General features: G+C 34.4%; 1 protein-coding gene across 1 annotated transcript in view; it reads left to right on the top strand.

Annotated features, from left to right (window-relative positions):
* The window catches only part of LOC145293299 (heat shock protein HSP 90-alpha-like), a 65611-nt gene that overhangs the window by 6056 nt on the left and 35340 nt on the right, over positions 1-24215 (top strand). The gene's annotated exons all lie outside the window — the stretch shown is intronic.

Here is a 24215-nt window from a genome sequence, read left to right as displayed (position 1 = left end):
TCTGATATATATATATATATTTTATTTATATATATATATATATATGTATGTGCGTGTATGTATATATATTTATATATATATATATATATATATATATATATGCATGTATATGTATGTATATATTTATATTTTTATGTTTACGTATTTGTGTTTTTATATATACTTAGGCATGTGTTCTACCCCAATTAATGTGTCTCCGTACGTTGTACAGGTGTACGCGTGTATGTGTATTCTGGACTCACAGTAATAAATTTCCTATATATATATATATATATATATATATCCCACGAAAACTTCATCAGTTTGCCCTGTATTTAAAAATTCAGGTGATCTGTCATCTCCCTTTTAGTACGGATCAATCAGTCTCCTGTGCATCATGAATAAGTTGCTGGAATCTGTGTTAAATAGAGAAATAGTCAACCTTCTCAGTTACATTTAATATGGTTTCCATTCTGCTAGATCTATAACAGATGTGGTAACAGTTATATCTCATAGGATTAGCGAATCTCTCAACAGGCAATTGCTCTTGACATATCAAAGCCTTTGATAGGGTATGGCATAAAGGTCTACTCCACAAGATCTCCAGCTACAGTATAGTCGGAAATGTCTTCTCAATTATTAAATCATTTCTCTCTGATAAGTTCATAAGAGTAGTGGTTGATGGAAAGAAATCAGAAGCTTACAGTATTAATGATGGAATCCCTAAAGAGTCCATCCTGGGCCCAACTGTCTTCCTGATCTATATTAATGATCACTCAAAACACACACTTAAATCATTTGTTGACATTTATGCTAATGACATGACCATCTAAGGCAACACTTCAAAGGCCATAAATGACAAAGTTCTCTCTGATTCTCTTTCCTTTGATCTTGATCACGTGGTACAATGGAGAAAGAGGTAACTTATTAATTTTAATGCATTTAAAACTAAGCTTCTATCTTTCCATCATCAACGCTCTGACCACCATTTGGCACCAATTGAAATGGATGGCTCTCGTTTTGGGGAGGTTCCATGTTTTAATAAGATTCTGGGCTTGACCTTTACTCCTGATCTAAAATGGAACACGAACATTAAATCCATTGTCAAGGTTGCAAGAAAAATGGTGGGATCATTCTATCGTTCCAATAGCTATCTCTGTTGATGAAATTCTCTACCTGTATAAAAGCCAAGGATGGAGTACTGTTGCCACATCTGGGTAGGAGCTGCTAGAAGCACCTTATCCTATCTTGACAGTTCAAAATAGATTTTGTAATCAAGTGGAAGATGCCCTTTTCTCTTCCCTACAACCTCTTTCCTGCAGAAGAGACGTTGTGAGCCTGTCTTTGCTCTACCGTTATTTTCATGGCATATATATATATATAGTCTGTTTTTATATAAACATTATTGGTTACACATGTGCATACACGTTTCAGTGGAATACCAGTTCAAGGAGACCACTTCATCAGAATCAAAAATGAGCGATATCTTTTGATCTGATGAAATGATCTCCTTGAATTGGAATTCTACTGAAACATGTATGCACATATGTAACCAATAATGTTTGTATAATAAACAAACTATATACCAGCTCTGTCCTCCATTGAGCACTCTTTAATAATCACACGAGTTTCATTGGATTTACTTCTAGGAAACCAATCTATCCAACCATTTTATATATATATATATATATATATATATATATATATATATATATATATATATATATATATATATATATATACGAGCAAACAGTTAATAAAAACATGTTAAAAAACACTGAAATGAGTTAAAAGCATATTTAATCTGAAAAGGAAACACTAGATAAGTGGATAGTCCTTAATCCACGGAGTTTCGAAGAAATACTTTCCTTCTCATCAGAGGGTATTAAGAACTATCCACTTATTAAGTGTTTCCTTTTCAGATTAGATATGTTTTTAACTCATTTCAAAATGTTTTTTAATATGTTTTATTAACTGTTTGCTCGTATTAAAAGCTCTATTTCCTATTTGGTTTTATCGAGCTTTTACATCTGGCTGAGATAACTTTATAAATATTAATTCTTTAATATTTATAATATACTAAATATTAATTCTTTAATATTTATAATATACTTTAATTTTACCATCTTGGATCATTTTGGTAAATTTAATTGTAATTTTTATTTTATATATATATATATATATATATATATATATATATATATATATATATATATAATAGGACAACAAGAGAATGAAATGAAGACACAAAACTATATATTGGTAGATACAGAATGGATCATTTATTGAATAATGGAATACAGGAAAAATTTGGGGGATAGAAGTGACTCTATATTTAATGTTTAATTTTAATGTTTACTTTTAATTTTGCCTTTATTTTTTATTTTATTTATTTTATTTTATTTTTCTTAATATTCAATTTTACTTCTAATTTATTTTCAGTTTTATTATTACTACTATTATTATAATTGTCATTACTATTATCTTTCGTACTATTATAATTACCCTACTATTATTTGGTATATTTTTACCACTCTCATAAGTAGCTATGGTTTCCTTGCTCCCCCACTTTAACATCAATATGTATACTTAACCTTTTACATCTAGTTATAGCACTCATAGTTATTGCCACCCTAATCTCTGACCGCCCCCTTATAATCATACTCCCTATATCATAACAGTAGAAACTTATAAATATATTACCGCATATTACCTTTGAGTTTTACAACCTTGCATAACCCCCCCCCCAAATTAATCAAAATTACCCACTCTATAGAAAATAGACGCCTCACAAACCGTTAAAATAAATTACCACGCAGCAACAATACACCCCCTATTTAACCATAATACATATACCCTTTAATTTCAATACTATGTTAAAGACCATATATGTTCTTATATATCATACTATATATAATAAGCTTCTCTTTATTTATTTAGAATTCAATAAAGCTTCCCCCATCATTCTATAATTCCTCTTAATCTTTTTCATCCCTATTGAACATTACGCTAGATGCCGCATCTTCCCCATGATACTTAGCACCTTCTCTACTCTTCTGATGAGAAGCATTAGGCTTCGAAATGCCCTGGCATAAAGAGTCCCTTCTATCCCCCAAATTTTGCCTGTATTCCATTATTCAATAAATGATCCATTCTATATCTACCTAGATGTAGTTTTGTGTCTTCTATTCATACTCTTGTTGTCCTATTGTATAAGCTCCAATAATAATTGTTGAGCTCCTTTTGTGGAATTGATCTTTCTCCTTTCCTTTTGCATTAAGCTATATATATATATATATATATATCTATATCTATCTATCTATCTATCTATCTATATATATATATATATATATATATATATATATATATATATAATTATATGTATATGTATGTATGTATATAATTATATGTATATGTATGTATATAATTATATGTATATGTATGTATCTATATAATTATATGTATATGTATGTATATAATTATATATGTATGTATATAATTATATATGTATGTATGTATATAAGTATATATGTATATGTATGTATGCATGTATGTGTATATATATGTACATGTATATATATATATATATATACATACATATATATGCATATATATCATTAATATGGTAGCCACAGTTATTATTATGTCCACTATTATTATTATATTTTTTTTAATTAATGTTATTTTTTTTATAATTAATGTTTTTGTTATTCTCAGCATTATTTTTTTCTATTATTTTTATCATTTCTATCATTAATGTTATTTTTAATTTTATCGTAGTTATATTTGTTATTATTACAAGTAAAATAGCTAACAACTTTTGCACACTAATTTTTCATGCCTTGTAAAATGAAAAATGAATATATATAAATATATATATATATATATATACGTTTATTTTTTATTACATTATTATTTCAGCTACCCGGCCGTTTTTTGGCCGTCGTATATATATATATATATATATATATATATATATATATATATATATATATATATATAATGTGCTACTTGGATTATAGCTGGTTAGATGGTCACACCTCTTGTTCAAGACGAAGTAGGTTCATTCCATAGTCGGATTTTGCCGACGTATTTTTTGTAATTATTAATACATCATTTTAACTATTTAAATATTCTTACATGCATAAAAGTAAATATATATATATATATATATATATATATATATATATATATATATATATATGTATATATATATATATATATATATATATATGTATATGTATATATATATATATGTATATATATAATATATATATATGTATATATATATATATATATATATATATATATATGTATATATATATATATATATATGTATATATATATGTATATGTATATATATATATATGTATATATATATATAGATATATGTATATATATATATATATATGTATATATATATATATGTATATATATATATATATATGTATATATATATATATATATATATATATATATATATATATATATATATATATATATATATATATATATATATACAGGGTGTCCACAAAGTCTGGCTACATAATCTACAGGGTGTCCACAAAGTCTGGCTACATAATCTACACGGTGCCCACAAAGTCTGACTACATAATCTACAGGGTCTCCACAAAGTCTGGCTACATAATGTAGCCATACTTTGTGGACACCCTGTATATACATATAATTTTGAGGGAATTAGACCTAGAGTCTAAAGAGCAGAGTTTATATTTAATGTATTAGTAAATGTATTAATACTATTGAAAGAAAAACAGTGCTCGTTGTAATGTAGATATATAATAAGCTCGATAGGTATAGATATCTTAGAGCTATTTTAATATTCAATAAAACGATTCATAATTTATAATTAAAAATCAGTTTCAAAAGGAAAACAAACAAAATCAATAGTTTGTACGATCGTTTCGGAAATAATTTTTTTTAGTGAAGTAGACAATATGTCTTGAACAATAATTTGATAAAAAGATTTTTTTAAACAAAGTCTCCTCATCAGAAAAAATGTGTGCGTGGAGGGGGGGGGGCATAAAACATAAAACTAGCACTTTTGTATTAAGGCAGATATTCCTGGAAATATTTAAAAAATAAAGAAAAAGAGGTTACTAATTTTCATGTTGATTAATAAAAATAAAAATAAAATAGGGTGGAAAAGTAAGGTTAAATATTTTTAACAAAAAAAAAATATTTACCTTTTTTTTAAAACTGATTTTTAATTCAAAATCATGAATCATTTTACTCAATATATATATATAAATTTTCAAAATGCAACCGCCAGATACAACGCGTGGCTCGATACAAACAGACTTCTTTCTCCAAATTTACAACATGGCAAGGAAGAAAAAAAAAAAGAAACAAAACAACACACTGAAGACGGAGTATACCTCTGAAATATATTTATGATAAATTTCAAACAAGTAAAATATTTGTTTATTTTCTAATATTACGTTGTGATTTGGTTTCAAGTGCACTGAAAGTGGATGACGTCATAAAGGATAATGTCAATTGCCAAAAGTAGTATAACACTTTGAAGGATGAATGGTAGTTTCCAATTGAAAGCCACAGATAGACTGTGTATGCTTGTGTGAAATCAGCGGCAGGCATAACTATTGACTGTATCAACCAATGTCAAAGTTAGGAAATTATAATATATAGGAAAGAAAATACTAGTTTTTGCTGTCTTACCGCACCCCAGATGAAATCATGCCCTATTTGATACCAAAGCTGTTTCAAGAAAGCATACAGACTGAATCATACTTGGTGATTTCAATGCATTTTCTATCGATTGGCAGGCGAACGTATGTTTGTCAAATGACCTCTTCAACAGCAAATTATTCGATACTGCTGAGGAGTGGTTTATCTGTCAACATGTTCTACACCTAATTTAGATGTATCCAGCGACCATCTCTATTCAACCTCATTATTATATGCTATCCTAATTTGAGTTCACAGATCCGAACTCTGCCTCTGCTCGGAAAAAGTTGAGGTGAGTTGCAGCATAGGTTAGTGCAAGGTTTTTGTGACCTTCCTCATGAGACCCGTCACTGGTGGCTGAATCTTTTCTTGCTGGAGTGCCAAAGACTGAGGGGCGACCTAATTTCAGCCTATAGCCTCCTTCATGGCCATTAAAGATCTCCCTGGGGATTTTCTCTTCACCCCAGTACTTGGATATGACCTGACTGCCACTTGTGGTTGTCACCGCACCAACAACGGATCAAGTCAAGACAAGTTGAACAGGTGTTGGCCAACTATTTGTGACCGTCTATGCTCGCAGTGCCCCTCCGTTTCTTTTTGTTTAATTTCCTTCATTTTTTCTCTCTCTTCTCACACCCTTCTTAACGGCAATGAAACATAATGTTTTAACCTATGCCGAATAAATTGAATTGAATAACAAATACTGACCCAACAGGCCACGAGTAATGTAGACTATCTACTACTAGAACTGTAGATCTTACTTGAGAGTTTGTATTATGTCACCGTGCACATTGAATGACGTCACAAAAGACGAATTGTTAAATGTAGAGCCATAATGTTAAACAAAGTTGGTGGTAGTAAATCAAATTGGTGAAGAATCAATGAAGTCATGATCATCAGCAGTGGTTCAGTCATTCAAGATGGAGGTTGACAGCAAACTGACTTGAAGCCAAAAGTCGATATTTTTATAATGATTTTGGAGGCTTCTCATTGGTTGATTGTTCCAACCGTAGTTATAAATAAGACCATCCATATCATTGGGGTCATACCCTTATTAGTAGTCAAAAACATTTTAACACAAATGTCATAAAGAGAAAATGATAAGGGAAATAATGAAAAGAGAAAGAAAACCATAAAGTCCCTATTTACTTACCTCCCCACGATGGCAAAGTTATACACGTCAATTTTTAATATGGATGTCAAACAGCTCCTGAAGATGACCTTTTAAAGTCTTTTAAATCTTATACACCTTCCTTTCATTAACAGTTTTTGTTGTAATTTTTTAAAAATTAAGCATCCTTTTCTTAAGCAACACTTTATAAAACTCTCGGTGCCCCATCTGCCAAAATGGAGAGTAAAAGGAAACTGGACTATTTTTATCTTTGCCTATAAAATAAGGCCATCCACGTTAGATGTGTAAAGTCCTCTAAAAGAAATTTTAAAATTTACTTGGAATTTTCAATAGAAGTTTCTTGCAGTTTTAATTTTCTCTCTCTTCTAACCAGTTATGATACATATTAAGTTTATCTCGTGAGATTTTAAAAGTTGAATTTAAATAACATTTAAGCTGACATTTCAAACTTTGAATGTGACTAGCTAATTTTCATTTGTGATTGTTGTACCATGTTATTGACACTATGACAACGTACTTTACTTTATTTTAAAAAAAAACTATGCAGTCCTGCCTGGACAACTAGTAATATGAAAACATATTTCGATTATGAGCAAAAAATTAAGATCAATAAGGTGAATCTCTCTGTTTTTTAATTGAAAAATATAAAAATATTTGTCTCCCTTACAGCTAAAATATTATTTTTTTTGTTTAAGTTTAAAAAATGTACAAATAAATAAAGATTAAAGAAATAGATTGACTTCACTACACTCTGAGAAATGTCAGTAGAGTTTTTATGTACATAGTTAAAAGAACTTGAGTTACTTGTATAGATAGTAGTGATGGGACGATTAACAGAATCAGAATCGGGGTCAGTATCTTAATCAGAAAAACTTATGCCTATTTTCTAATGTCAAAAATGATTCTTTTTATTGTTTCTATTAGTTTGTTTTTGTTTAAAAAATAATTTTTCATGACTTTTTTTATTTTTATTACATTTACTTGTATTAATGATGAAATAATAAATATCTATTGATTTTAAATTATCAGCAAAACTAAAGTCTATAGATCACTCGCCCTCCCACAAGTGTACTTTCACGTTTGTAAAAATATATGGACATATTTACATGGGCTTTCATGGTAATTCGACCAAGCCACACTGCCATAAAAAACAACTCTATATTTAGACATTTAAAAACAATCAGAATCGATAATTGTATCAGAGTCAGAAATTAAAGCAGAATCAGTAATTTAATCGGAATCAGGAAAAATTTTGGAATCGTCCCATCACTAATAGCTAGTTTAAACAACTCTTTTAATTAGTTTTTTTAAGACATTTCTGACTAGCCTCGGTGCCCAGGATTGCCCGGGTGTTTGGAGGTGTGTGTTAGCAAAAAAAAAAAAAGTGGTCGTAGGCAGGCAGGCTCGAACCTGTACCACGAAGGAGGAAAAGAATGTGAAAAAAAAAACGTGACGGCTTTGCTGTTGCATCCATCGCTAAACAAAAAGTGACGAAGGTTTAAATTAAGGCTAGTCAATCGAAAAGAGGGTATGACTTTTGAAAATATTGGCAAAAAAAGCGACCCCTCCCTGTAGAAAAGTGGTCAGTTGAGGGTGAAGAAATTAATGTTTTTAGCCAATTTTTCGATATTTGTCGTCCGAAGGGTCGAGCTTCAAAATGATACCGATCTCATGAAAATCCGTTGTCTCTGTCGAAAGTTTTAGACATACATACATACATACATACCTACATACATACATTTAAACAGATATGTAAGATTTATATTATTTCTGATTATATTTATATAGTCCTAAAGTGGATAATTTTGCTTGGTTGATTGTTTCTAAAATGAATTTATTAGCTAAGAGTAGTAAATTGAAGATACGGAGTTCAATCCCTGTGCAGAGCAGTGCCTTTTAATTTTCTCTGCAATCACATGAAACAATAAATAGTATTATAAAGACTGAGTTTAGATCAAAGTAAAAAAGTTTTTGTTTATTTTATGTTTCTGAATTTTTTAGATGAGGATTGATATAATTTGCATTATTCGGATTATTCAGCCTACTGTTCTCATCTTCAATGTTATTCTCACAACGTTTTTTTTTAATTAGAAACTCGTCGCTTATCAAAGCCTGAGAGCCACTCGAGGATAGGGGGTTAATGAATGTCAGGTGGTCGGTAAGACAACACCGTGATGATCAGTAATGGTGGAACTTGGGTAGTGTTTGATTAAAAGGATGGCTCAACAAAAACTTGACTTGAACACAACCATGTTATAGTCAGGTGGGAATCAGCCCTGTGGTATTGTATTCAACAGACAGGTAGTTCTAGAAAAGAAACTTTCTCATGTAATTTTTTTTTTAGTTTTAGGCACAGATAGAGAGTAAGGGAAATTGTTGACAGTGGTTGTAGCTTGACAAGTGTTCGTTGAAATTGTTTTTTTTGGGGGGGTGGGGGTGGAGTGGGGGACTATAGATAGAAACTCAAGCAGCTACCGTAAAAGTATCGATAGAGCAGCGACGATAGACTTGTAGTATTTCTTCTGTGAAAACAAAGAGAAAGTAGGGAGGAGAAAAGGTCCTCATCCACTAGATTTCAAATCCAGTTTGGTATCCTGTCAAGCAGCTCTTCCCCAGATGTGGTACCCCCCCCCTCTTCTTCAAGCATGTCTTGTCAAACTTGGGAATCTTTCTGTCAAGCTTGAGAACTTGTACAGAATTTCAAACCAAAACCTTTATTCGATCTCTGGGAGTAGATTGCTCTCATTCTGTCAACCATAACTGGGTAAAAGTATTAATTCGTAATGAATAATTATTCACAATATTACCTGTAGTTAGGATTGAACCTCCAACCTCCAGAAGACTGTCACTGGAAAACATATAAAAACTATGAATAATATTTTTTAAATCTATATATTAATACGATAGCGTTTGGGTTATTCTGTGTATAACGCTTACATCTTTTTTCTTCTGATTGACTGTCGTTTAATTGTTATGACCTTTTATTTCTTGTAATAAATAATTTTACCAAGAATTCTTCAGAAGTTTTGATTTCGGTTATAGCTGAAAGAACTCAAGTTCGGTTATAGCTGAAGGAACTCAACAAAATATATATATTATATTTTTTTTTCATAAGTTTTGGTTTCAGTTTCGATTCAACCTGATGCACCTAAGTCATATGAATATATTTATTTATTTTTTTTAAATCACAACTTTATAATATATAAGAATCGATAGAAAATTGACTCTATAATAATATATACGAAATCTACATCAATTAAAAAATCATATTTAAGCATATTTTATGACCGGGCTTCTTTACGAAAAAGCTGAACAAACACGCAAGAGGACGGAAAAACGTGAAATTTGTAAAAGTCATTTAAATAAAAGATAGAGACGACCTCCGTTCGCAAATCATAATTATTATAATCTAGGGAGTATATAAAAAGTTTTAAAATATAGTAACCCCCCCCCCCAAGAACCCCGGCAAAAAAAGCTTTTGCTGGACATAATGGACATAAAAAAACGTACGCGGCCGTTTTGCCTTTTATATATGTAGATGAATGAGTCCCCTGTGGAATTTCCACAGGTCCTGCTAGTAGCTATACAATTTCTTCAAATTTGATGATACATGTTCCTTTAAGTATCAATAAATGTATTTTTAAAATATCTACTTTTTAAAAAAAATTTTATTTTAAAATTGTTTTATTCAATTTTCACCAAACAAGTCGCAGTGCCACTTTAAACTAGGGGGCTACTAAGTTGCAGGGATATTATGAAGGGAGATGAGCAGCAAGATATCTGTTCACATTACATTTGAACTTCTGCAGGTCAGTACAGTTGGGAAAGCAAAATCCCAGAAGGGAGTTCCAAAGTCTGGCACTTCTGGAGAGGAAACTATTGGAGTAGAAGGCTTTCTTACATCTAGGGATCTCAACTGTGTAGGGGTGGGATTTAGCTGCTTGTTGGGTTTGTCAGGGGTATTTACATCGAGGGGATACAAATGCTTGTAGTTCGTCAGAGCATTCACCATTAAAATACTTGTAGGACAGGCAGAGGGATACAATATTTCGCGATGGGACAGAGACTGAAGCCTAGATGACAGTTCAGGACCTATCGGGTTGGTGACTCTCTTTTGAACCTTGCCCAGGAGCAAGAGTCTAGTAGCAGATTCACTAGTCCAAATGTAACAACAATACTCCATACATGGGCAAATGGTGGCTTTACAGAGGTATATACTTTTAGGTGTAAGTAGCTTTCTAGCACGGTAGAGAGAGCCCACCTTCTTCGCAGCGGCCTTGGCAATGCTCTCAATGTTCCAACTCATGTTCCCTGTGAACGTTAAGCCGAGGAGTTTAAAAGAAGTACTTTCAAGTAATGTGTCTTTGGCCATTGCTATTGGTGGTAGAGAAGGTTTCTTGTAATTATTGAAGGAAACAAGCTTCGTCTTGGTAGCACTGAACGTAACCATACTAGACGTATATGTTAATCTACAGTATAGCAAGGTTGATCCAACATGTCACAAGTTGTCTAGTAAATTCTAAAAAGTAAGCAAGCATCAATCATTTTTATTTCTTGTAATGTTTAACTCCACAAAATAAAAAGATTTTCTGTGCCCATAACTTCAGTCGCATCATCTCACTATTGTTCTCATCTTGGTTGTTATCTTTCACAACAATGTAACCTCTGACCTTTTTTCTTGAGCATCTTTTCGAAACCATGAGTCTCCGTTGGACTTGGAAATCTATACAGAAGATCGAATTGGGCAAAGTTCGAAAGATGCATCTGAAGAGGGATGTTTACGTTCAAAACATTATAATCATACCAGTCAAGATGAGAATAGTAGTTCAAATGATACTAAAAAATACCAAAAAATTCCAACAAAAACCTAACAGCCAGCCATGGTTCTCCCCAAAATGTGCTGCTGCCATCGCGCACAGAAATCACTTTTTCTATAGCTACCAACGTAATAGATGTACTGAGACTAAAACTGTTTTCAGGACTGCCAGCAACCACTGTAAAAGAGTAATAAAAAATGCAAGAGAGCTATATGCTCAGTCTGTTAAATCCAAACTAGCTGAGCAGCGGCTTGGTTCCCACCAATTTTAGCAAATAGCAAACAGGATCCTGAACAGAAGTGTGCGTTCTATCCCAACCATCATCAATCGGCCTGAGGTCATCTCGTCAGCATCAAATAAGGCCAAACTATTTGCCAAGAACTTTGCAGCTAATTCTACCCTATGCGACGAAGGCCATCAGCTCCCCGTATTTCCTCCTATAACAGACAATACGCTATGCAACATACAAATATCTGTGCGTGAGGTCACCAAGCTAATCAAGAACCTTGATTCCAGTAAAGCAACTGGCCCTGGCGGCATTCCAATTATAGTGCTGAAAAAAGCTCCAACCAGAACTTGCCCCATATTTACAAAACTGTTTAAGCGTTGCTTTAAGAAGTGCTTTCCAACAGCCTGGAAAACCTCATCAGTATGCCCTGTATTTAAGAATTCAGGCGAAAAGTCATCTCCCTCTCAGTACAGACTAATAAATCTCCTGTGTGTCATGAGTAAGTTGTTGGAATCCATATTAAATAAAGAAGTAGTCAGCCACCTCAGCAGAAACAACCTTCTTAGTGACATGCAATATGGTTTCCGCTCTGCAAGATCTACAGCAGATGTGCTGACGGTTATTTCTCATAGGATTAGTGAATCTCTTGACAAAGGCTTCCTTTCCAGGGCAGTTGCTCTTGACATATCGAAGGCTTGCTTCACAAGATTTCCAGCTACGATATCATTGGAAATGTTTTCTCAATTATTAAATCATTTCTCTCCGATAGGTTCATAAGAGTAGTGGTTGATGGGCAGAAATCAGAGGCCCACAGTATTAATGCTGGAGTTTCTCAGGGGTCCATCCTCGGCCCAACTCTCTTCCTGATATACGTCAATGATCTCCAAAAACACATACTTAAATCATTCGTTGACATCTATGCTGATGACACGACCATCTATGGCAACACATCAAAGGTCGTAAATGACAAAGTTCTCTCTGATTCTCTCTCCTCTGATCTTGAGCGCGTGGTACAGTGGGGGAAGAGGTGGCTGGTCACTTTTAATTCATCCAAAACCAAGCTCCTATTTTTGCATCATCAACGCTCTGATCCACATCTGGCATCAACTAAAATGGATAGCTCTCATCTTGGGGAGGCTCCATGTTTTGACAAGCTTCTAGGTTTGACCTTTACTCCTGATCTGAAATGGAACATGTACATCAGGTCTGTTGCCAAGGACACTGGGAAAATGGTGGGATCTTTCTACCGCTCCAGAAGATATCTCCCTACTGATGCTATTCTCTATCTGTATAAAAGCCAAGTATGTCCAAGAATGGAGTACTGCTGCCACATCTGGGCAGGAGCTGCTAAAAACAGCCTATCCTGCCTTGACAGAGTACAAAATAGACTTTGTAGCTTAGTGGGGGATGTTCTTTTTTCTTCCCTGTAGCCTCTCTCCCACAGAAGAGACGTTGCAAGCCTGTCTTTGTTTTATCGTTATTTCCATGGCAAGTGCTCGTCTGAGCTCCAATCTCTGCTCCCCCTTCACCAATCTTTCACGAAAAACACCCGTCTAGCTGAAACTACTGTCATTAATTTTCCCCACTCTTTATCTGTGCCTAAATCCAAACGTAGATTCCATGAGCAGAGCTTCTTTCTTAGAAGTGCAAGACTGTGGAACTCTCTTCCGTTTGCCTGTTTCCCCCCTGGATGTCTTCAAGTCCAACATAAACAAATTCCTGACAAACCGCCCCCTTAAGTAAGACACTTTATCAAATCTCGAATACTAATGATTACTACGATACTATCTCATTGATTATTGTACACGCAATAACCCTTATCCCTGAGTGGCTTCCGGGCCTTGATAAGTGGTGACCTCCATGTAAAAAAAAAAAAAAAAAAAGAAAAAATACAGCTGCTCAATCATCACCTCAAAAATTTCCGGAACATAATGTTTTCAATTGCTTTAAAGTACTTTAGGTCTGGTCTCTTGAACTTATGTATCACATGAATCTTTAAAGTATTTTAGGTCTGGTCTCTTGAACTTATGTATCACATGAATCTTTAAAGTATTTTAGGTCTGGTCTCTTGAACTTATGTATCACATGAATCTTTATTGTATCCACCTTTCGTGGGACGGCTGTTCAAGCTAGTGTACTCCATAGGACAAGGTAATTATTGTGGTTTGCGAATGTTCAGGAATACCTGTGACTGTGACGTCGTGTACTAAGTCACTGCCGGCGAACTCTTTACTGACCTTGATGAACTTCCCACTTGTACCCTGATACATTGTAATCAAACGAGGATAATAGCCACAAAGGCACTCTCTTCACATACCGTCTTTTTACCTGCAATTACGCAAATCCTTGCTTCTTTTTCTAATCACACTGTTGTCAAATTATACGCTCCATATTGTGTCATTAGCAATGGACGCACAAGAGAGGAAGGGTAGGAGGTAATCTTTGACCCAACCCCCACGGAGAGTAGGAGGTAATCTTTGACTCAACCCTACCTCCCCACGGATTTTTTAAAAATGTTTAGCCCCTGTTTAAATGTTACTTTGTAATAGAAGAAAAATCCGTTTGTCAGTCCATTTTCTTAATGGGTGGGAATTAGTTTTAGAATTTCTTTTCTTCAACCATGGTTTTGTATTATATACTGAACTAGCAAGGAATCTCTGTGTTGCCCGGGATTATATGAGGACCCCTATATCCTTTTTAGTCCAGCTAATAACACCACATTACAGATTTAATTATTACATTCTTCTTCGTCTTGTTTTCCTTTCTTTTTTCTTCTCTTCTCATTCTTTTTTCTCTTTTTTTTTGTTTGTTCTTTATACTCCATTTTCTTCTCTTTGTTTCACTTCTCTTTCTGCTTCTCTTTTTCTTCTTTTTCTTTTTTACTTTTTTACTCTTTTTTTACCTTCCTTTCGTTTTTCCTTTGCTCTTTTTTATGTTTCTTGTATTTCTTTTGTTTCTCTTTTTCCTTTTCGATTTTCTCTTTTTTCTTCCCTTTTCTTCTTTTATTTCTTTTTCCTTCTCTTCTTTTTTTTCTTCAACCGTGGTTTTGTATTCTATACTGAACTAGCAGGAAAACCTTATGTTGCCCGAGAATGAATAAGGAACCTTATATCCTTTGGCCTTCGAAACAAGATCAAAGTGTAGTATCTGTTTTTCAGATGCTGCACTTCAATTTCTTGTTCTCTGTTAGTGGATGAGAAATCCTTCACGACTGAGACAATTTTTATTTTTGTTCCTTTTCTCCACGTTAAAAAACGACCCTGGTGTCTAACTCTGTCCCGTGGGGAGGCATTGTAAATAGGAACTCTATAACCTTTTTTTATCTAAGCAATAAAATCATATTATTATTTTAATTATTACATTTTATAACATTCAATTTTTTGACTGGGACAAAAGGATTTATTCAGCAGTGATTAAGAGAAATAAATTTTGGAAAATTTGGTCTTTAATACACCCAATCATGAGGCACACCCAGCGTCCACCAAGAATCGATGAGGACTCTTGTGCAAGTTCCTTATTCCAATCCCTGAACTCCTTAACACTTCTCTTGTTTTAAGTTTTGTAATTTTTAGTATATAATATAAAGAGTAGTTGTCTGTGTATGCTTATATGCCCGGCTAAAAGTTAAAAATGATGAAACAAACACCCACAAAGTTGGTATTTTCTTGGTTGGCGTTGCTCCGGATGAACCATATCTAAGATTAAAAAAAAATGATTCATTCTCTAGGGGTCAACTGAGTAAAGTTTCAGTGTTAAGTATTAATTTGGAAAGAAAATGGTGACACATTCCTAGAAAACTGTGTCTGTGTGTATGTTCAGCGAGAGGGTAATTGGCTGGACGGAGGAGAAAGAAGGGATTGGAGAGAGGAGGTGAGAAAGAGAAAGGTAGAATGACGGTGAGAGAGAGGCAGAGAGATAAAATAGGAATAGATTCCATTTTTCTCCCGGGCAATGTTAGGTAACCCTTCTAGTTATATATAAGATATGTAAAATGTAATTCGTTTTTTATGGATGTAAAGCATGAACGCTGACCAGAGTATGGCATGAGGGTCTCCTCAGGAAGATTAGATCATACGGTATCACTGGTAGAATACTTAACATAATTAAATCCTTCTTAGATAAGAGAGAAATCCAGGTTGTCCTCGACGGTCGTACATCTAAACAATATGATATAAATGCGGGAGTGCCCCAGGGATCTATCCTTGGACCTCCACTGTTCCTGATATTCATAAATGACCTCCCCGACAAAATTGCCTCTGAGATGGGTATATATGCTGATGACACCACACTCTATAGCAGGCACGACAGGAAAACAAATGAACATATATCTAAAGTAATGGCAGAAACACTAGAAGATGACCTCCAATCAGTAGTGGAATGGGGACAAAAATGGATGGTCACATTTAATGCCGCCAAGACTAAACTGGTTTCATTCAATAATTAAAAGAAACCTTCTCTACCAGCTATAGCAATGGCCAACGACTCTTTATCTGAGAGTATGTCTTTCAAGCTCCTTGGCCTAACGTTCACAGGAAACATGAGTTGGAACAATTACATCGAGGGCATTGCCAGGGCCACTGTAAGGAAGGTGGGCTCTCTCTACCGTGCTAGAAAACTACTAACACCCGAAAGTATCCTGTACCTCTAAAAGGCCACCATTCGCCCATGTATGGAGTATTGCTGTCATATTTGGGCTGGTGCATCTGCTACTAGTCTCTCGCTCCTTGACAGGGTTCAAAAGAGAGTCGAACATCTGATAGGCCCTAAACTGGCATCTAAGCTTCAGCCTCTGTCACATCGACGAAACGTTGCATCCCTCTGCCTGTTCTACAAGCATTTTAATGGTGAATGCTCTGATGAACTGCAAGCACTTGTGCCCCCACGATGTGAACACCCTCGACAGACCCGACAAGCTGCTAAATCCCACCCCCACACTGTAGAAATCCCTAGATGTAAAAGATCTTTCTACTCCGATAGTTTCTTCCCCAGAACCGCTAGACTTTGGAATTCCATTCCAGGTCCCTGCTTCCCCAACTGTACTGACATGCAGAAGTTCAAGTGCAACGTGGACCAACATCTTGCTGCCCAAATCCCTACATAGTACCCCAGTAGTTGTTTCCTCTGATAGTAGCCCCCTACACCAAAGTGGCAATGTGCCTTGTTTGGGGTGAAAATGTAATAAAAAAAAAAAAAAAAATTGTGTGCATCGTTTTTTTATCACAATGGTTATGTAGTTTCAATGTATATGGTTGTGTGGGTACATCTTCAAAACCTATGAGAAGTTTGTGAACAAACAAACACTTGTTGTTGTTGTTGTTGTTGTTAACAACAACAACAACAACAACAAGTGTTTGTTTGTTCACAAACTTCTCATAGGTTAACAACAACAACAACAACAACTCACTCACTCACTCACTCACTCACTAGGAGTAGTCACACAGGCCATCATCAAAGATTTCTTTTGGAGAACAACTTGTGGTGTTCTCTGGAGTCTGAGTAACAAGTCTCCCCAGATTTCCAGTGCTCTCCACCTCTTTCGATAACCTTTGCAGATGCGTTTGCATTATCGCAACAGCCACTTACCATTGATTCCTTATTGGTAGCGACCATTGGTCTTTACTGCAATTTGGGTGGCAATAAGCCTCCCCAAGGTCCCAGTCCTCTTTGCATTCATCCAACAGAGGTCTGGCTAGTACTTTCTCCCTTCAGTCTTTCCATCCTCCTTGACCCTCCTCATTTATTTGGTTTGATGCCAGTTTATGTGACACCCACTCACACACACAAACAAAAAAGTGGTACGTGGAGGGTAGGTTTCCTTACGTCAATACAGTTTCAGTTTTCTTGATTCCATGTTATGTTTCTTTGTGTTTTACATCTCTAGAAGTTTCTGTATGCCTGGCTTGTACCTGTAGAAATGTGTGTTAGTCTCCGCATTCAAGGGTTTTCATTAAGGTTTCAGCCGTTTTCATTATTTTTATATATTGTATCTTCTCAGCAATCCCTCTGATTCACAACCACTCCCATTCTTTTTTCAAAGGTTTTCGGTGTTGTCCCTAGTACTCCTACTACAGGGTGAATCACGGGAAACAGATGTTTTTAAGGAAAACAAAGCAAATTAAACAGCATCTTGAGCAGGTTTAAAGAGTACCTTCCTCACTCCTTATCCCTTACTCAAGGAGAGCAAGGACCATTCTAAAAAAACGTCCGTTTCTTGTGACTCACCCTGTATTAGTGGCATTATTATTTTTTTTTATTACATTTTCGCCCCAAACAAGACACATTGCCACTTTGATGTAGGGGCTGCTATCAGGGACATAAGCTACAAGGGTACTATGTGGGGAGTTGAGCAGCAAGATGTTGGTTCACGTTACACTTGAACTTCTGCATGTCAGTACAGTTGGGGAAGCAGGAACCCAGAAGGGAATTCCAAAATCTAGCAGTTCTGGGGAAGAAACTACTGGAGTAGAAGGCTCTCTTACATCTAGGGATCTCAACTGTGAAGGATTTTGCTGCTTGTAAGGTTTGTCAGGGGTATTTACGTTGAGGGGGTACAAGTGCTTGCAGTTCGTCGGAGCATTCACCATTAAAGTACTTGTAGAACAGCCAGAGGGATGCTACATTTCATCGATGGGACAGAGGCTGAAGCTGAGATGGCAGTTCAGGGCCTATCAGGTTGGCGACTCTCTTTTGAACCTTGTCTAGGAGCGAGAGACTAGTAGCAGATGCACCAGCCCAAATATGACAACAATACTCCATACATGGGCGAATGGTGGCCTTATAGAAGTACAGGATACTTTCAGGCATTAGTAGCTTTCTAGCACGGTAGAGAGAACCTACCTTTTTCGCAATGGTCTTGGCAATGCTCTCAATGTAATTGTTCCAACTCATGTTTCTTGTGAACGTTAGGCCAAGGAGTTTAAAATATGTACTTTCAGATACTTTCATCTTTGGCCATTGCTTGGCTTTCTTCATCTTCCATATTTCTTCATCTTCCATATTTCTTCATCTTCCATATTTCTTCATCTTCCATATTTCTTCATCTTCCATATTTCTTCATCTTCCATATTTCTTCATCTTCCATATTTCTTCATCTTCCATATTTCTTCATCTTCCATATTTCTTCATCTTCCATATTTCTTCATCTTCCATATTTCTTCATCTTCCATATTTCTTCATCTTCCATATTTCTTCATCTTCCATATTTCTTCATCTTCCATATTTCTTCATCTTCCATATTTCTTCATCTTCCATATTTCTGTGCATTTACTTCTCTTCTCTGTTTCCTTGATTTTCACTCTGTGATCTGCCGAAACTGCATTATGTATTTTTCTCATTTTTTTTTTTTTTGTGTTATTTATACAGTCTTTTATACAAACCAGTTCTCGTCCTTCGCATTTCCTTTTCACATAGAGTCGGTTAGTATCATTTTTTGGATGTAGTGCATTGTGCATGGTCATGAGTTTGCCGGTCTTCTGGTCAAGATGCCTCAATTCTTCTTTGGTCCAACTTATAAACGGTTCTAAGTAAATGTATCTTACTAGCAACACTTCCCATGTGTTTATACTTTTAATTAGGTATTTACCATATACGTCGTCGTCGTCGTCGTCGTCGTCGTCGTTGTTGTTTCGTCTTCTCCTATTTTTTCTTTTCTTCACTTCTTTTTCTTTTTTCTTTTTTCTTTTCTTCTCTTTTTGTCTCCTCTTTTTCTTTCTTTTTTCTTTTTCTTCCCTTTTTATTCTTCTCACTAATTATTTTCTTTTATCTCTCTGTTATTTATTTCTGTTATTTCTCCTTTTCTTTTTTTCTTTCATTTTGTCTCTTTTTTTCTAACTTTTTCTTCTTTCTTTTCTTCTAATATTTTTCTTTTTTCATCTCTGTCTTTCCTTCGCTATATTTATCGTCTTTCTTTTTTTATTCTATTGCTTTCTCATTCACTTTTTTTTTATTCTTTTCTCTCTTTTTCTTCCATTCGTTTTCTTTTTCCTTTATTTTTTCTCTTTCGTTTTTCTCTTTTGTTTTGTCTTTCTCTTATTTTTTCTTTCTTTTTCTTCTTCTCCTTCTTCGTTTTATTTATCTTTCTTCTTTCCTTTCTCTTATTTTTCTTTTCTTGTTTCTTATCCCTTTTTTTTTTACTTCTCTTCGTTTTTCTTCTCTCTTTTTTCCTTTTATTTTTTTTTTTCTCGTTTGGCATTTTTTATCTTTCTGTTTTTTCATCTTTTTTATTTTATTCTTTCTTTTTCCTCTTTTTGTTTTCTTTTTTCTTTTAATTTTTTTCTCTTCCTTCTTTTTTTCTTTTACTTATTTTTTCTCTATTTTTCCATTTTCTTTTCTTTCCTGTGGGTTTTCTCTTTTTTTCTTTTCTTATTTCTTCTTCTTGCTTTTATTCGTTTTTCTTTTCAATTTCTTCAATTTCTTTTTCTTTCCTTTTATTTTTACTTCATGTTTTCTTCTTTATCTTTTTTCTGTTTCTCTCCGTTTATTCTTCTCTTTTTCCCTTTTCTATTTTTAATTTTTCTTCTTTCTCTTCATTTTTATTCTTTTCATTTTCTTTTCTCTTTTTCTGCCTTCTTTTTTCTATTTCTTATTCTTTTTATCATCTTTTTCATTTATTTTCCATTCCTTCTTTTTTATTTTTTATTTTTCTTTCTTTTATCGTTCTCTTCTTTTATCGTTCCCTTCTTCTTTCTTTTTTTCCTTTTTCTTTAGGTTTCGTTTTCTCCTTTCCTCATTTTTCTGCCTTTTTCTCTCTATTCTTCTCTTTTTTCTTTTTTTTAATTCTTCCTACTTCTTTGAGGTTTTTCTTTTAGGGGAGGGGGAAGAGGTCTTTCGTTTTTCTTTGATTTTTGACTAATAAAAATCACTACTATTATATAAAAAGAACTTTGTGTGTGTGTGTGAATGTGTGTGTCTTTGTGTGTATGTGTGTATATGTATGCGTATGTCTGTGTGTGTGTGTGTGTGTGTATGCATATGTATCTGTGTGTGTCTGTGTATTTGTGTGTGTATGTATGCGTATCCGTGTGTGTGTGTGTATGTGTGTATGCATGTGTGTGTGTCTGTGTATGTGTGCATGTGTGTATCTGTGTGTGTGTTCCCTTTCGACTCGAAAACAGCCCAATCAATATTTATGAAATTTCAGCTGAAGGTACTTTATGTGCCTGGCAGTGTTGTTAGATAAGTTTTTTTATCGAAATGTTGTCGATACGTATCGATAATCAAAATCATCCGATGAAAGAAGGAACAGGCGATTTTGACCAAAGTTAACACCTTACACAGCCTAACATCACAAATTCATTTGAGAAGTTTTATTATTACACACTGAAAGACCTGATATATAAAATCAACATAAGGTTCTTTGATATGACAGAGGCACATGTTCAAAATGAATGTTTCTGTTTAAAGCACAATTTAACCATGATACTTGACATTTTTGCATTTTAAACTTAAATTTGGGACGGAAACAACGACTATGAAGATGAGGATAACAATCCACAAATAAATAAATTATTCATCTCAAAGGATTCTAATAAAAAAAATAATATAAAATAATTAATGATTTATTATTTAACAATATCGGCTCCAGAGCCTGCATTTTTTTTCTTATAACCGCATCCCTACTAGTAGTGTAGTATCTGTTCTGATACTATACTTCATCTTTTCTCTCCACAGTCAATGAAGTGGGAATCCTTCTAAACTGAGTCAGTTTTTATTTTTATCATGATCAAGACTTCCCACTATTTGGAGAGCTAAATTTTCACGACATTAAAAACTGACCCGATATTCTAACACAGTCTTTATAAGAAAGCAACTCACACCCACCATCTTGTATAGATATGTGTGAGGTTTGCCTAGACTAATTATTTAAGTATCAGTTATGATATGCTAGCAGATTTCTCGTTACCTCATATGTAAATGAGATGCTGTCGGCTTGAAAAAAACAGTTTTTCAAAAAGCTTGTTGAATTTAGAATAGTAAATTTTGATAGCAGTGTGACTATTAGAAGTTGGAAGCTATAATGGCAGTGGGTCAATTTTAGAGTAGTGAGCTTTGACAGCGGTGGGTCAAATTTGGAGTAGTGAACTTTGACAGATAGGGGTCAAATTGAGAGGAGTGAACTTTGATAGCAGTGAGTAAAATTTGAAGTAGTGAACTTTGACAGCAGAGGGTCAAATTTAGAGGAGTGAACTTTGACAGCTGTATGTAAAATTTGAAGTAGTCAACTTTGACAGAAGTGAGTTAAATTTGGAGTAGTGATCTTCAACAGCAGTATGTCAAGTTTGGAGTAGAAACTTGGACAGCAGTATGTCAAATTTGGAGTCGTGAACTTTTACAGTAGTAAGTCAAATTTGGAGTAGTGAACTTTGACAGCAGTGAGTCAAAATTGGAGTAATGAACTTTGGCAGCAGTGGGTCGAATTTGGAGTTTGAAGCTATGATGGCAGTTTGTCGAATTTAGATTAGGGAGCTTTGAAATCAATGTGTCAAATTTGGTACTTTGACACCCGTGTCTCAAATTTGGAGTATTGAGTTTGGACCACGATGTGTTAAATTTGGAGTAATGCACTTTGACAGCAGTGTGTCGGATTTGGAGTAGTCAGTTTTGATAGCTTTGTGTTGAATTTGGAGTTGGAAGCTTTGACAGCAAAGGTGTCAAATTCCCCCGCCCCCTTCCATGAAAATAGTTAACTATTCTTTCGGGGGGGGGGGCAGAATAGTTAACGATTGATTATTTAATCATAAAAAAGATCCTTATTTTTAGAGACGCAAATTTCATCTTTACTAAGCAATTCAACTAGCAGAAAAATAAGTTGCATTAAAAACAAGTGTGCACATTACTGTTGAGACGTTGATGACCAGTTAAATTTTTTTTTTTTTTTTTTTTTTTTTACAAAGGCATCACCACATTATCAAGGCCCAGAGGCCACTCAAGGATAAGGGTTAAAGAGTGTACAGTAGAAATTGGTCAATATAGTAATCATTAGTAATGAAAATTTGGTAAATTTAATAACTTATATGGAACGGCTCATCAAGAACTTATTTACTTTAGGCTTGAACACAACCATATTGTAGTCAGCCGGAAAGCAGGAAAACGGAAGACAATTCCACAGGCGTGCAGTTCTAAGAAAGAAGTTTTGTTCATGGAATCTACGTTTAGGTTTAGGCACAGATAAAGAGTGGGGGAAATTATTGATAGTGTTTACAGCTAGACGAGTGTTTCTTGTGAAAGTTTGGCGAGGAGGGACCATAGATTGAAGCTCAGTTGAACACTTTCCATGAAAATAACGATACATAAGAGATGGAAATAACACTGACTTTATCCCAACATATTAATTGCCTTTACAAATCAAAACAAGCTACTGGTCATGCACGGTGCTATATTCCAGAAATATAGAAACGATGGGGAAAAATGTAATTCCAGGGCAGATTATAAACACACGTGTGTCTCTTCATTTTTTGTTCCTTTTGTATTCTGACCTTAGTCTCTTAGTCTCAAAGACCATGTCTAAGACATTACATTTTGTGTTGAGAATTTATTGATGAGCTCACGTTCTCCCTCCCCCCCCCCGCCTCAAAAAAGAAAAAAAATCACACAAAAAATTATCAACATGAGAGAAGAAAAAATATGGCTGACAGTAATTTGTCTGCTTTCCAGCATCCATGTTTTAAAAAAATATTTTTACTTTTATTTACCCCAAACAAGGAGTATTGCCACTCGGACATAATGGACTACTATTAGGGAACATGTCTGTCAGGGGACCATGTAGGTAGTGTAGCACCGACATATTTGTTTACATTACATTAAAACTTTTGCAGGTTAGTACAGTCAGGGAAGCAGGAAACAGGGAAAGAATTCCAAACTCTAATAGTTTCTTCCCTCAAACAGCTAAAGTAGAAAGTTTTCCGGCATCTAGGGATCTCATAAATAAAGGGGTGGGATTTTGCTGCTTGTCATGTTAGTCAGGAGTATGTACATTGAAAGGGCGCAAGTGCTATGAGTTCATCAGAGCATATTCTATTAAAGTACTTATAAAACAGGGATGAAACATTACAGTGATGGGACAGAGGTTGGAGCTTGGTCGATAGTGTGAGACTTATTAAATTTGACAATTTTTTTGGGGGGGGACTCTAACAGCGAGAGACTGGCAAAAGTGGACAGATGAATAAGAAAACCTATTTATTGCCTTAGATATTGACATCAACAAAAAACAAGACGCGATACCTTTACCCTACGTCGGAGATAATGGTTTCAACATTTTCCACAGTTTCACAGCCAATAAAAAAGGTCTGCTTCTTTGGAATCAACAAACTAGTAGAAGAGACGGTGCACAATCCTTCAACCCAGCAATTGTACA

Source organism: Euprymna scolopes, chromosome 14 (assembly GCF_053919585.1).
Source record: "Euprymna scolopes isolate OS-2025 chromosome 14, ASM5391958v1, whole genome shotgun sequence".
Taxonomy (NCBI): domain Eukaryota; kingdom Metazoa; phylum Mollusca; class Cephalopoda; order Sepiida; family Sepiolidae; genus Euprymna; species Euprymna scolopes.
The sequence above is the reverse complement of the archived record's forward strand: the minus strand, read 5'-3'. Positions and strand labels throughout refer to the sequence as shown.